Below are 12,056 nucleotides of genomic sequence, written 5' to 3'. Positions count from 1 at the left end.
TCATAACCCATTGATCTCACATTACAATCAAGGAATCTTGACTCTTATTAATGGCGTTCTGTTACGCCAGTAACATCAGCAATCATTTTATCATTTATGATAATTTTATCATTTTAGTAGTATCATTTAAAACACTGAAGTTAGTGACTAAATCCATTAATCCTTTTCTTAATCCCTATTAATAGTTACTATTAATTCTAACATAGCTGTTTTAAAACTTCAAACAATTTTAGATCCAACATGATCCGTGAATGGAAATAAATAAGAAAAGGCTCCTGTGAGTCAGAAAGACCTGAGTGGATTGGATTCCCTTCTGGGGGTCATTCTACCTCTGCTCTCATAGTTGGTGATGTCAACACAGTCTTTTAAGAAGTTACTTCCTGTTATCTCAGTGCTGCCCATCTGTTATTCCTGTATCTCCCGATGACATGTCACCAGTGGTAGTGACAATTTCTTATCCACTGCTGTCAGAAAAAGAATAGCTTAGGAGCTTGGAAACAAATTTCAAACTAAAAGTTGCTTTGAAGTTTGATCTGCTATTCAGTGAAGCACACTGTAGAAGAAATAGTAAACATGTCAAGATAAAGGGAGGAAAAAAGAGAGTGAGAACAGTGGAGCAGGATAGAGATGAGCTGCATTTGCATACATTTCCAATGTGCCTTTCAGGCACAGATACTTTAGAGATGCATAGCCCTGCTGCCATGTGGGATTTTAATCTGTGCTTTAGGGGTAGGGAACATACATTGTCTGGTTGAAGTAACTGTTGGAAACAGAGACTAATCTTTTTATTAGTGGGACTTTTCTGCCATACAGGAATTTACAGCAAAACTCTTCCAATACGTGGGAACAGTCAGGACTCCTCTCTTAATGCTAAAAGGATTTGTTCCCATTTTCACTTCAAATTTTACAAATCTAAAATTACAATATGATTCTGGAAAAAAAATGGTAGCAGTAGAACACTATACAGAAACATGATTATTTTCAAACACATTATTTTTAATAAAATCAAACATCCCCATGGAAAGTTTCATGCTTGATGAACAGTTATTTCCTAGTAGGAAAGTATCCAAATGGAATTTTTTACCTGGTCTAATAATTGCAAATTAACTGGGATCAGGTTTGCCAAGTCCTAGGAGCCCGCTCTTGGCAGCCAGCTCCCTGCAAGACTCTCCCTCACAGCAACAAGTTTGTGGAATCAAGCCCTTTGTTTGGATCAGTGCTCATCCCTTCAGGCAGAGCTAATTGGCTAATTCAATCACACTGGCTATTTAATTAATAAGGAAGCCCAAAATTCCGCATGAGATGAAAGGATGAAGAGCCCAGGAATGACCCTTGATAACAATAAAAGGTAATTACAACCAAGAATTGCATTATTCAGACTTTGTTATTGACATGATAAGCACTGCCATATGCCGTGCAAGCTGTGATATGCACCCTATTGCTCGGAGGTGCAGCAAAGCTCTGAGGTGCCACTGCTCGCTGGGTTTCCGTGCAAATGTGGCTTCAGGTGAAGAACGGAACACTGTGAAACCAGAAAAAAACAAAACTTCCCAGCAGTAATAACGGGAAAGCAGCCTGGCCACTTTGTTACCTGTGTTCAGGTAGAGCAGTAGTACTTGTAAGATTCATTTCTCTGTTTAGAAAGACCAGGGATGTGAAATACCAGATCCATCTTGAGGGCATCAGGGTGCTGCATGAGGAAAAAGACCCCAAAACTGCCATATTGTTATGTTTATTATGAAAATTAGGTTCCTTGTGGAAAAATGAAAGGTGTTTTTGCACGATCTACTGGGAAAGGGATGGGGAACTACAATGAAAAGTACATTCCCAAAAGCAGTTTCTGCCAGAATGAAAAATTTCCACAGAAATTTGGTCCTATTTTATTTACACCATGCAAAGAAGTGTCTGCTGACCCCAGTGAAGCAGTATGTAGGGGGTGCCCAAAAGACACTGGGCATGAAGGAAAATAACAAGACCACATCACCTGCAGCATCACTTTCCTCCCAAATCATTATTTTGTGTGCTAGTTCCTAAATATTACCAAGTTCTTGGGAACTAGAATTAGAAAATGGAGATAAGATACGGGCTTAATTTCTGGCTCAGCCTTTAAGTCCTTGTGGACCTGGGGCACACAGAATATTGCAGTGGGTCCAGTTCTTTCTCCTGTGATTTATCTCTTCAGACTGTGCATTCCTAACGTAGAGACCATGTCCTCAACTGGGTATAGCATTAAAAGTCCCCAATTCTATTAGGGTTTCTTAGTCAAAGTTAAAAGTTTTATAAAATCTTCCCCAGTCCTTAAATGGTTCCAGAGTTTTATTGCTCATTAAAAGTCTGAATCTGAGAAGCAAAACGTATTTGATTTGTAATGAATGTAACCCTTCAGTAAGATCACAGCTGTAATGTTACAGAATCAGTCATGTAAAGAGCAGTCACTGGAAGAAAACCTGCCGCCTTCTTTTTTTTCTCTTTAACCTCAATAGAGCAGTTCTTTTGTTAATTACAGTTACTGCACACTGTGATATTGAAGTGCTCTGTTCTCAAACATATTCTTATTTATTTTAGTCCTTTTTTTCCCAGGTAATGAAATGTCAGAACCCTACTTTTTCTGGTTTTGTAGTATGTTGATCAAAGTGACCTTTGCTTTGCGGCAGACACAAATCAATATAGCGCTCTGCGGTATTTGACAGATAAAGGTGCAACATATAATAAATGGCAATCACTGACGAGGAGAGCAAGAAAATACCTGCCAACTTCAGTTCATACCGGCAATTTTCAGACAATGCCACATGTTATGTTCAAAGTAAAATTCATTCGTCCATCTAATAACAGAGGTGGGGGATATTAAAGGACTCAGTTTTGTTAAAGAAATGTTTCAACTCACAGTAATAATTCAGAGTCCAGTCCAGGTCTACAGTGGTTGGTTGCAAGTAAAGTTATTACATTTTGAAGACAGGTTAGAAGAGCAATTTTCCTTGCCATAAAGGAAAGGACACACACACACACACACACACCCACACCCACACAGGGCTTTACCCAAGAAATGAAATAGTCACTATATACACCCATAGAAACATAGTCTCTTATTCTTTCTCCACACACACACACAAATTGCCTTAATATCCTATAGCAGCTCTCCAGTGCAGTGTTTCACAGCCGAATGTTTGATTTTCTCATATTCTTCCTAACCTGCTGTTAATTTACACACAAATGGAACCAATTTCTATTTAAATGCTTAATTGCAAGTAGTGTCAGCAAAGTATCTGCCAGAGATTTGAAGTCAAGAAAGCATCTGTATTTTATTGGCCTCATAGGAAACTATTTTTATATTGTGACTGAAAGGCCCCTTTATTTTTCTGTTGTTCATAATACATGTAAGTTTACAACTTGCATTTAATGTTTATTTTCACAAGTGCTTTGCATGGAACTGCTGATACACTGAAGGCAAAAAAAGGCCAATCCACAACATATTTGTGGCTGTTCAGAGCCATTCAATATGGTTCAGTGAAGATACACCTAATTTATGAAGCCCAACTGCTGATGGTGTCCATGCAAGTGCAGTGTGTGCCCGCTAGTGCCTCATCCCTTACCTGTGCGAAACCTGAGATTGAGACGCTGTGTTAACTTTTGATTAATATTGTCAGGATGTGACCATTTATTAGTACTAATGGTCAAATTCAGTGTTCAAGCTTACAGCTGAGCCTGAAATGTAAATCCAGCTGATGTTCCAAAAGCAGAGCAGCCTGCAAGGAAGAGGATTGCAAACACAGGGTCAGTTCAGTGGGTGACCAGAACACAGCATCTTGTACCAACATGGAAAGGCCAGTTCTAGGGAATAAGTAAAGCAGCGCAAAGTATTTCAGGAATCTTTTTCATCTGCTCCAGATTCTCCTTAATTTTGTAAACCTTTCATCACTTATCCTGGTCTTTTTCAGTAGAAATATTATATTACGTTAGTTATATTTTTCTGTGATAATACTATAAAAATGAGAATTCCTCTCCATCTGGTTGCTACTGTGACATTTTTTTGCTATTTTCTCACCCTTTCTTTATGAAAAGTGAGTTTATCTTCATTGGTTTTTTTGTTGGTTTTTTTTTTTTTTTTGACAAACTATTGAACAGGGAGCAGGTGTTTTTTGTCATTTGTCTGCAATAATGCCAGACCTTTTCCTAAGCTGCTGAATGCATGATTAACTTTAAACTGCTCCTGCTTCTGTGTATCATTTTTCCTATATCCTGTTGTGTTAAACTGTACCCATCATTACCTGGGATAGGTCATGTACCCTAGTTCATATTAATCCACTCTGAATTTCTCACGCTCTCAAACTTGTGAAAAGCAGTTATTTCTATTATCATTATACATTTTGCCACAGGATATATTTACTGAAATCAGTCACTTAGTGCTGGTCTGTAAGGAACTATTAATAACAGCTGACCTCTCCAGCCTGGGAAATGCAGTTACATAGTGCAGCAAAACTTTTTCCTCATAGAACATCCTTGTTGTTTCAAATGATGATTCCATACTAAGTTATCAGAGTCTGGCATGTTGTCAGGTAATTGACAGCTATGAAAAGACCACATTCATTCCTCCCAAAGTTGCATGCAGTTGTTCTGCTGCTGTAAAGTGTGGGTTTAACACGAAAGGAGTCTCTAAACATCATAACCTTGCTGAGGGGGTTGTTACCCCAACTGGCAAATGCTCAACTGTGAGCAACAGATTTATTACCTGACATAATTAATGGCCTAGATAGTGACATTTCCCATATTATAGACAATCATGAATTATGAGCCCAGCTGCTAGCCTTCTCATTCACTGAAATCGGTTGATAAATATGTTTATTCGAGGTCAGCTTGGCCTCATCCATTAGAAATATTGTTTTTCTAAACATTACATTGATTTAATTTAACTCTAATCAATTTTAAATGGTTCTGACAATTAACAAAAGCTTCAAATATGACCTTAAAGTAATAGGATTCATTAGCTATGTTTAGGATTAAACTTATCCTAATAGGGCTATTTTTCTTCTGAGGGCATGTAGTAGGCCGACTGGTGGTCAGTCAAAATGAAATCAATTATTATAAATTATACAGTTTGGGTTGATTATGTCGTGCCTGCTAATTTGTATAAATAAGGACCTCAAACAATAGAAGCCATTTATTAATAACTATCTGTGTCCCAACCTGTATCACACTTTATGCTACAGCTGCAGGATCATCTGTTACCCATGAAGTATTATATTCTCTACTGCTAGGCATATATGCTAATTAAACCCATAATTAATTGTAATAGTTATAGTTAAAGTCAAAATGCTGACAGCCTTTTTGGCCTATTATTCATGGCAATCAACTGATTCAAAAGGCAACATAATCAACGATTCCTGCACTAGCCAGGGGATCATGATACAATGGCAGCACCAGTGACAGCTGGCACCCACAGGTCTTTGGGTACAATAGGAAATACAAACCTCTAGAACTGAAATGCCACAGTATGAACAGTGCCCATTGTTTTTCTGAGGGAAAATAGAAGTGTAAGTCCTATTTAAGAACTGCCTCCCCAGTGCAATGGTTAACAGAAGGGCACAAGAGCTCAGTTGAGCCCACCCGGCCTTCCTGGGGCACTGGCAGCACTTGGGGCTTGGCACCATCCCTCAGGGTCCTCTGGTTGTAACCCCTCACCAAACCTATCACCTGCAGCAGGGATGGCTTAGATTAGGGATGAAAATTCTGGAGAGTGGTTTGGAATATCAAGAAGAGATTTTATTGTCTCTGTTCTCATTGAAAGTGTGCCTACTGGACAGTGGCCAGTGCCCAAAAGGTGTGTGCTGTCCTTGGGTGTGTTACCTGCAGAAAGAGAGAACGTTCTCTCAGCCTGAGCAGGGAATATTTTCTTCCCCACATACATCTGTCTGTGTATCAGCCTTTGAACCTATGGGAAATGCCTTTTATTTGGTTCCCAGGCACAGTGGTGGATTCCAGCAGCCCTGAGAGGACACGGTGGAGAGAGGAAGGAGAAGGGGGCAATCTGACTATCGTCAGTAGAGATCCACAAACACTCTTCTAAGGCTTGCTCTGGAGCAAGCGTTCTGTGCAGGCACAAATTGGGTGCCCCCAGAGTGACCTGAGCTCTTCAGGAGGCCACCAAGGGTGGAAGAGGGAGTAAAGGCCAAATTAGTGGCCACTTTTAGGAGTGAGACTTTGCAGCCCAGATGAGGGGCAGTGCCGGATGAGCCATCTGAACCTGTTGCACCCACAAGGTACCTGTCTCTATGGAGGTCTTGCCTCACTTTCCTGCTCAATTTAAAGCCAGTCTAGTTATCCATCCCTGCATGGGGCCTCAGATCACAATCTCTTTCTGAGTCGTTTCTTCCACGGTCAGGCGTGTTCGTGGCCCATAGTACTGCCAGGCCAGCAAGTTTATACATACACATCCTGAGATGTGCTGCTGCTTAAACAAGGTTAGCCAGAGCCTCATTACTAAGATTTACACTGTCAGTTACAGAGATGCCCATCCAATCCTGTAACACATAAATTTATGGACATTCACAGAGAATTTTTTATTGTTAGAGCTCATATACAATGTGTGCCCTTAGTGACACATTTTTAAATAAAATATATTGTACTAGTGATTTCTAATGCTTAAAATAAAATAAAATAAAATAATAATCAACTTTTAGCTACAGTTTCCCCCTGGTTACTGAGCTGAACTTAATGACTGGCTGAAAAGTATTTGTCAACACAACAGCTGGAGAGCAACACTTTCTTGTGGCTTTATGTCACAGCATATGCCAGCCACTCAGAACATGTGATAATTCAACTGGAGCTGGTACTACAATAGCAGATGGGTTGAAGCATTGTTATTCTCACTCTAGCTCCCAGCCCTTGAGGGATCACTAAATAAAATCAAAGCAGATGGACCATTACAAGCTCATTTGTGTTCACTACAAGCACCTCAACCTCCAGTTGTGATATACTGCACCTTTGTATAAAATGACATGTATGGTAACATGGCCTAATGAAAATAGCATCAGACTTGGCAAGTGAGGAATGAGACTGGGAAATATGCACAGATCTATTTATCACTGAGTTCTTACCTTGTAGAAAGGGTCCAATTCTGTCCCTCTCTCCCCACCCCCCCCCCCGCCCCCAATGTTTAGCGTAGTATTTTTCTCCATGTTTATAATTTAATTTCCTCACACTTGTCACAAGAACTAGGAGGCGGCTGCTGGTTCTGGCTGTAGGAGCCAAGCAGGGCTCGCAGCCTGTGCAAAGACAAGATGAATCCTACTAACCAAGAGTGCAAAACTCATTCCTGCACACCCCTGATGAATATGCTAATCCAGGTGGCCCGCAGGGGTCAAAGCTTTAGCACCTACTGGTACCTTTTTGCACCTGCAGGGACCAGGGCACCGTGTACATTTCTCAGCCTGCTCTTGCCATGAGGTGTTCCACAACTCTGCACTTTTGAGCTTATGGGGGACTTGGGGCATAGAATCAACTGCTCCACTAAATTCCAACATTTTTGTCTGTGAGATCCCAGTCAACACTTCTGAGCGAATTCCCAGGGCATGGGAAGCACTTGCTTCCCTAGGATGAAAGATATTTAAACTGTCAGTTTCCAGAGGAGGATCCTTTGGGGTCTGCTGACAAAGTCAGAGTTTAAACTGAAAAATTCTTCTTGCTATCCTCAGCAGCCCAACATAAAATCAAAGGCACATCCAGTGCCTTCTTAAAAAATATCTTCTGAGCACCTTGTACAGCAATGCACCAACGATGTCACCTGAAGGCTTTGTCCTACGGTTCCCACCCTGACCATCCTGCTCCAGGGAGCTCCAGCAAGATGAAATACAGCAAGAAAGGTCTAGCTTCCCTTTATGACAACTGTGCTTCTCAACCACACAGACACAAACACACAAACACACACACGTGTGTGTGCAGTTAGTGACAACTCCCAAACTGAACTCCTCTCAAATGTGAGCTTTTTATATTTGTATGTATCTTTTCTTTCTGCCCAGTTTTAAACAGCTTCTGTGCCCTACTGCACAAACAGCTTCATTCAGTGCTAAATAGAATATACTGTGAACTTATTCAAGGCTTTGAGAGTTCTAATTTTTCCTGTATAAACAGGAAAAGTGGGAGTACACAGTGTTTGGGGAGAGTTAAATGCTTTTGTTTCTGTCTGCAGGCAAGACCATATAAGACTATGAGCTTTTAATAAATCTCCATGGGTCACCTGACTGCCACAGGTCCCCTCATCCAGCTCCTGCTGGGCTTTAAAGAGCCAGAGAGGTCCAGCAGTGGAAAGCCAAAGAAATCACTTCACTGGGGTTGATAAATACAGTTGAACTTCAGTGACTGCAATATGCAGTTGAAAAACTTGTCCAGCTTTTTCTCTGAAACAGTCTCTTCCTGAATGTCTGAATTGTATAAAATGATGAATGGATCAGATAGTGTTTCTCACCTTACCCAGAAACTGCAGGGCAGCTGGACAGTGTCAAGGACAGTGCTTCCAGGGAGCATACTGCGTGCAGCTCGTGGCCACGTCCTGCTTTGTTTGCTCTTCCTGAGCACTTTCTGCTCAGTGTAGTGACTCATCCAGAACTGCAAATTGGTGAAACTCCGTCAGAGGCATGTGCAGGTCAGGTCAGGCATCAGCACTGCCCCTTATCTGCTGGCCAGCTTTCCTATCAGCCAAACTAATTTGCTAAGATAATTCTGTTTTCTGCCATCTATTACAATAAATCAACCACTGTAGCTTCATTGAATTCTCTGCCAACTGCTGCCCTTGAAATTCTCAGACTGTATGGGGGGCTGGGAGGGAAATCTGTACTCTTCTAAATATAAGAAAGTTTTAGATAAACAACTTGATATTCTGGGCAATGCTGTACTTCCTCAGCCCCACATTAATGGTGTGCCAGAGTCAGCTTAGACTGAGGCAAACCCCAATGCATCAATCATTCCTTTGAAAACAAGTTTTTTGAATAATGTGATCTGAGGTGGTAAAGCACAAACATGGCAAGTGGCACAGAGAGACAGAGAACACGAGCACACATTCAGGAAAGAGCCAGAGTAAAATGACTAGGGATTCACCATTGAAGAAAGAAGTAAAGGTGTTTCAATGAAACGGTAAGTCTCTGACAATTAATTTTGAAGAGAAAAAAAATACTGAGGATAGGTGGGAATTGAAGAAACATGAAGCATCCCCAAGCATGCCTATTACAGCAACAAGACTTCAGGGGAAAAACTGTATTCTGCTTTTCCTTATAGCAATATCAAATACTGAGAGCAGCAGTGATATTACAATTCACAGCCATATTTAAAATTAGAAGATACACTAGTTTATACCCTACTTGTATAGTTTTGTTTAGATTAGATGTTTAACAATGCCAATTTGTTGGGTTTTTTTTTAAAGGGACCTCTATCCCTCATGACATTTTGGCATTCTCTTTTGAATTATCCAGGAGATCAACACTGGTTTTGTAATAGCTCTGCTGGGATAAAACTCAGCCTGTACCAGTTAGGTTGCTGAAGGGAGCCAATTCCTTCCTCAGCAACAGGGATGAGTTCATTCAGTCAATCATTTGGCAGAAGGATGTTTAAGCATAATTGCATATCCCCTCCCTGTCTTTAAATATTCAGAGGAAAAGTCACAGAAGAACCGATAAAGTAACAATAATAAAGGGGCTGAAGAACAGTATTATAGTGTGAACTCATATATCCCTTGGTTTCATTTACATGTTTAACAGCTGCTTGTTTCTCCATTATAGAAAGATCATTACCTGATTTGTAAGAAGAGAGGGGGAGTCTGTTCACCTTTGGGCAACTAGCTCTGCATTTATTAATAGTCATTGCCCATCTCATTATACATTTAATTGCTGCATTATAATTTATTTATTCATTGATTTATTGTGATAGATGAGTAGAAACAAAATTACCTTTGCAAATTACTTTGATAGGTGGGAAGTTTGCATGGTTAAAAATACCCCAACATGCAGTGTGGAATGTGAGATGTCACCCAGTGAATAACATCTTCACACATAAGCACTAAGAGAGTCAAACTGGTCTCATTACAAAGTGAAGGCAAATCCAGACAATTTATATACTGTTTAGAAAGAAATTACTATGTAACTTCTGTACAATTATCCTTACATTCCCAGATGTCTCTTTGCTTCATGGAACAGGGAACCGGCTGAAAAACGAAGGACAAAGAGGATGGAAAGCAAAGACTCGTCAAAAATTATAAAGCTAAAGGTGTAGAAAGTTTGCAGAGCACGTGGTGAAGCCAGGCCTGCCTTGCTGTCAGTGTGGGTGGGCAGCTCCTGCCGGGGCAGCTCAGCCCCACAGCCTCAGCACAGCACCAGCAACCAAATGGTGCCTCAGAGAGTCAGCCAGAGATAGAAAATACACACAATTATTTCCATTTTCAGTTATTAAGACATATAAGGAATAGTTAGACCCAGAAAAACTCTGATTTTTTTTTCAATTAATTAAAACTAATGACTTTACTAAAGTTATTAATGAATAACAATAGCCACTATCAAATTTCTGTATACACATATCAACCAGCTGCAAAACTTGTCAGTTAGGGCTGCAAAATGCAGGTTGGTTTTTGGTGGGGGTGGTGCTTTTATTTTGGTCTTTACAACCTGGAGCCTGCACCAGCTCCCAGGGGCGGTGGGATTCCTCCAGGGCACGGTTCCTGAGCTGGCTGGGAGCAGGTTGCTCTTGGAGAGCCGGGAGGGAAGACAGGGACGGAGGGAGGCTGAGGTGCAGCCACACCACCAGGCCCAGCTCTCATGGCTGGACCTCTTCTCATGGAGTGCCTGGGTTCTCTTCCGTGACACTTCATTTAGCATGAAACTTTTTGGTGTGAAAATTCCTGTTGTTGATACAGTTTTAATCTGCTTCCACTGAGTGCTGCATTTGGCCTCAGATTTCCTTGGCATTTTGCATCTCCCAAGTAGTATCTGCTTTCATCACTCCGACACAGGCACCATTTGGATCCAGCCTTCCATGATGAGCCCAGAGGTGGTGCAGTGGGACCTGGCCAGCGCGCCTGGCCTCGGGCCGTGGGTCACACTGCCAGCCCAGCCCTGGGCCGCTGCGGCCCCACGGACTGCCCCGTGGGCTCGAGCAGCAGGGAGTCACACCCCTGCCTTCTGCTTGGGGTAGGCTCGAGATGCACAAACGTGTGAGAGCTCTATGCGCAGCTCGCTGGGTGCGGCACAGGCAGCCTCAGAGCAGCCGGACCCAGCCGCGCCCTCAGCCGCGGGGCCGCGCGGGGACACAGGAGCGGCGCTCCCGCTCCGCGCGCAGCCGGGGCCGGCACTGCCCCCGCGTGGCCGCAGCCGGAGGCGCAGCCGGGCCGGCGGGATCGGCCCCGCCGCGGCCTGCGCGCAGCCCGAGCGCCAGCCTGCTGCCAGGGAAGAGCTCCGCCGACAGAACAACCCGGCCCTTTACAGTAGCCGTCTCCTAAACAGAACTTCTGCATCTATTTTCACAAGTGTTTAAGAATTTTCAGTAAGATAAAGGTTTTAAAATTACTTAAATTAACGGCATTCCTTTTGCACACCCTGTTGGACTTTTATTCACTATTCTTATCTATTTTTATTTATTATTACAAAAATACTCAGGAAAATAAATAAATAAAAAGGTAAGCCTAGAAGTACTGGATAGGAGTTAGAATTTCTCTAGACAGAAAACACACATGAAGTGGGAGCTGCAGCATTATTCCAGGAGGAGCTGCTCACTAGGGTTAGTAAGGTGGCGTACTAAGCATTTAAAAATGAAATCATTTTCCCCCCAGGAAAACTCCAGGTAGCTATAATTACTCTTCGGTGGTTTTCCCTTACAGCACCAGGTGCTAACTGGTCAAACACAAGTAGTATTCTTAGACTTGATTTTATACAGTACAATAAGTCCTAAGTTTCCTAGAAATGTTGAAGGAAGGACTAAAAGAAATGTATGAACATAAATCCTCTGGTAAGTACACAAAACAAGCTAGTACACCCTGTATTCATGCTTTTTTATGAAACTCCCAAATTTCCAAGCCCCAAAGA

The sequence above is a fragment of the Coloeus monedula genome, assembly GCF_965178545.1.
Source record: "Coloeus monedula genome assembly, chromosome: 13".
Classification (NCBI taxonomy): Eukaryota; Metazoa; Chordata; class Aves; order Passeriformes; family Corvidae; genus Coloeus; species Coloeus monedula.
Note: the sequence above shows the minus strand (reverse complement) of the source record.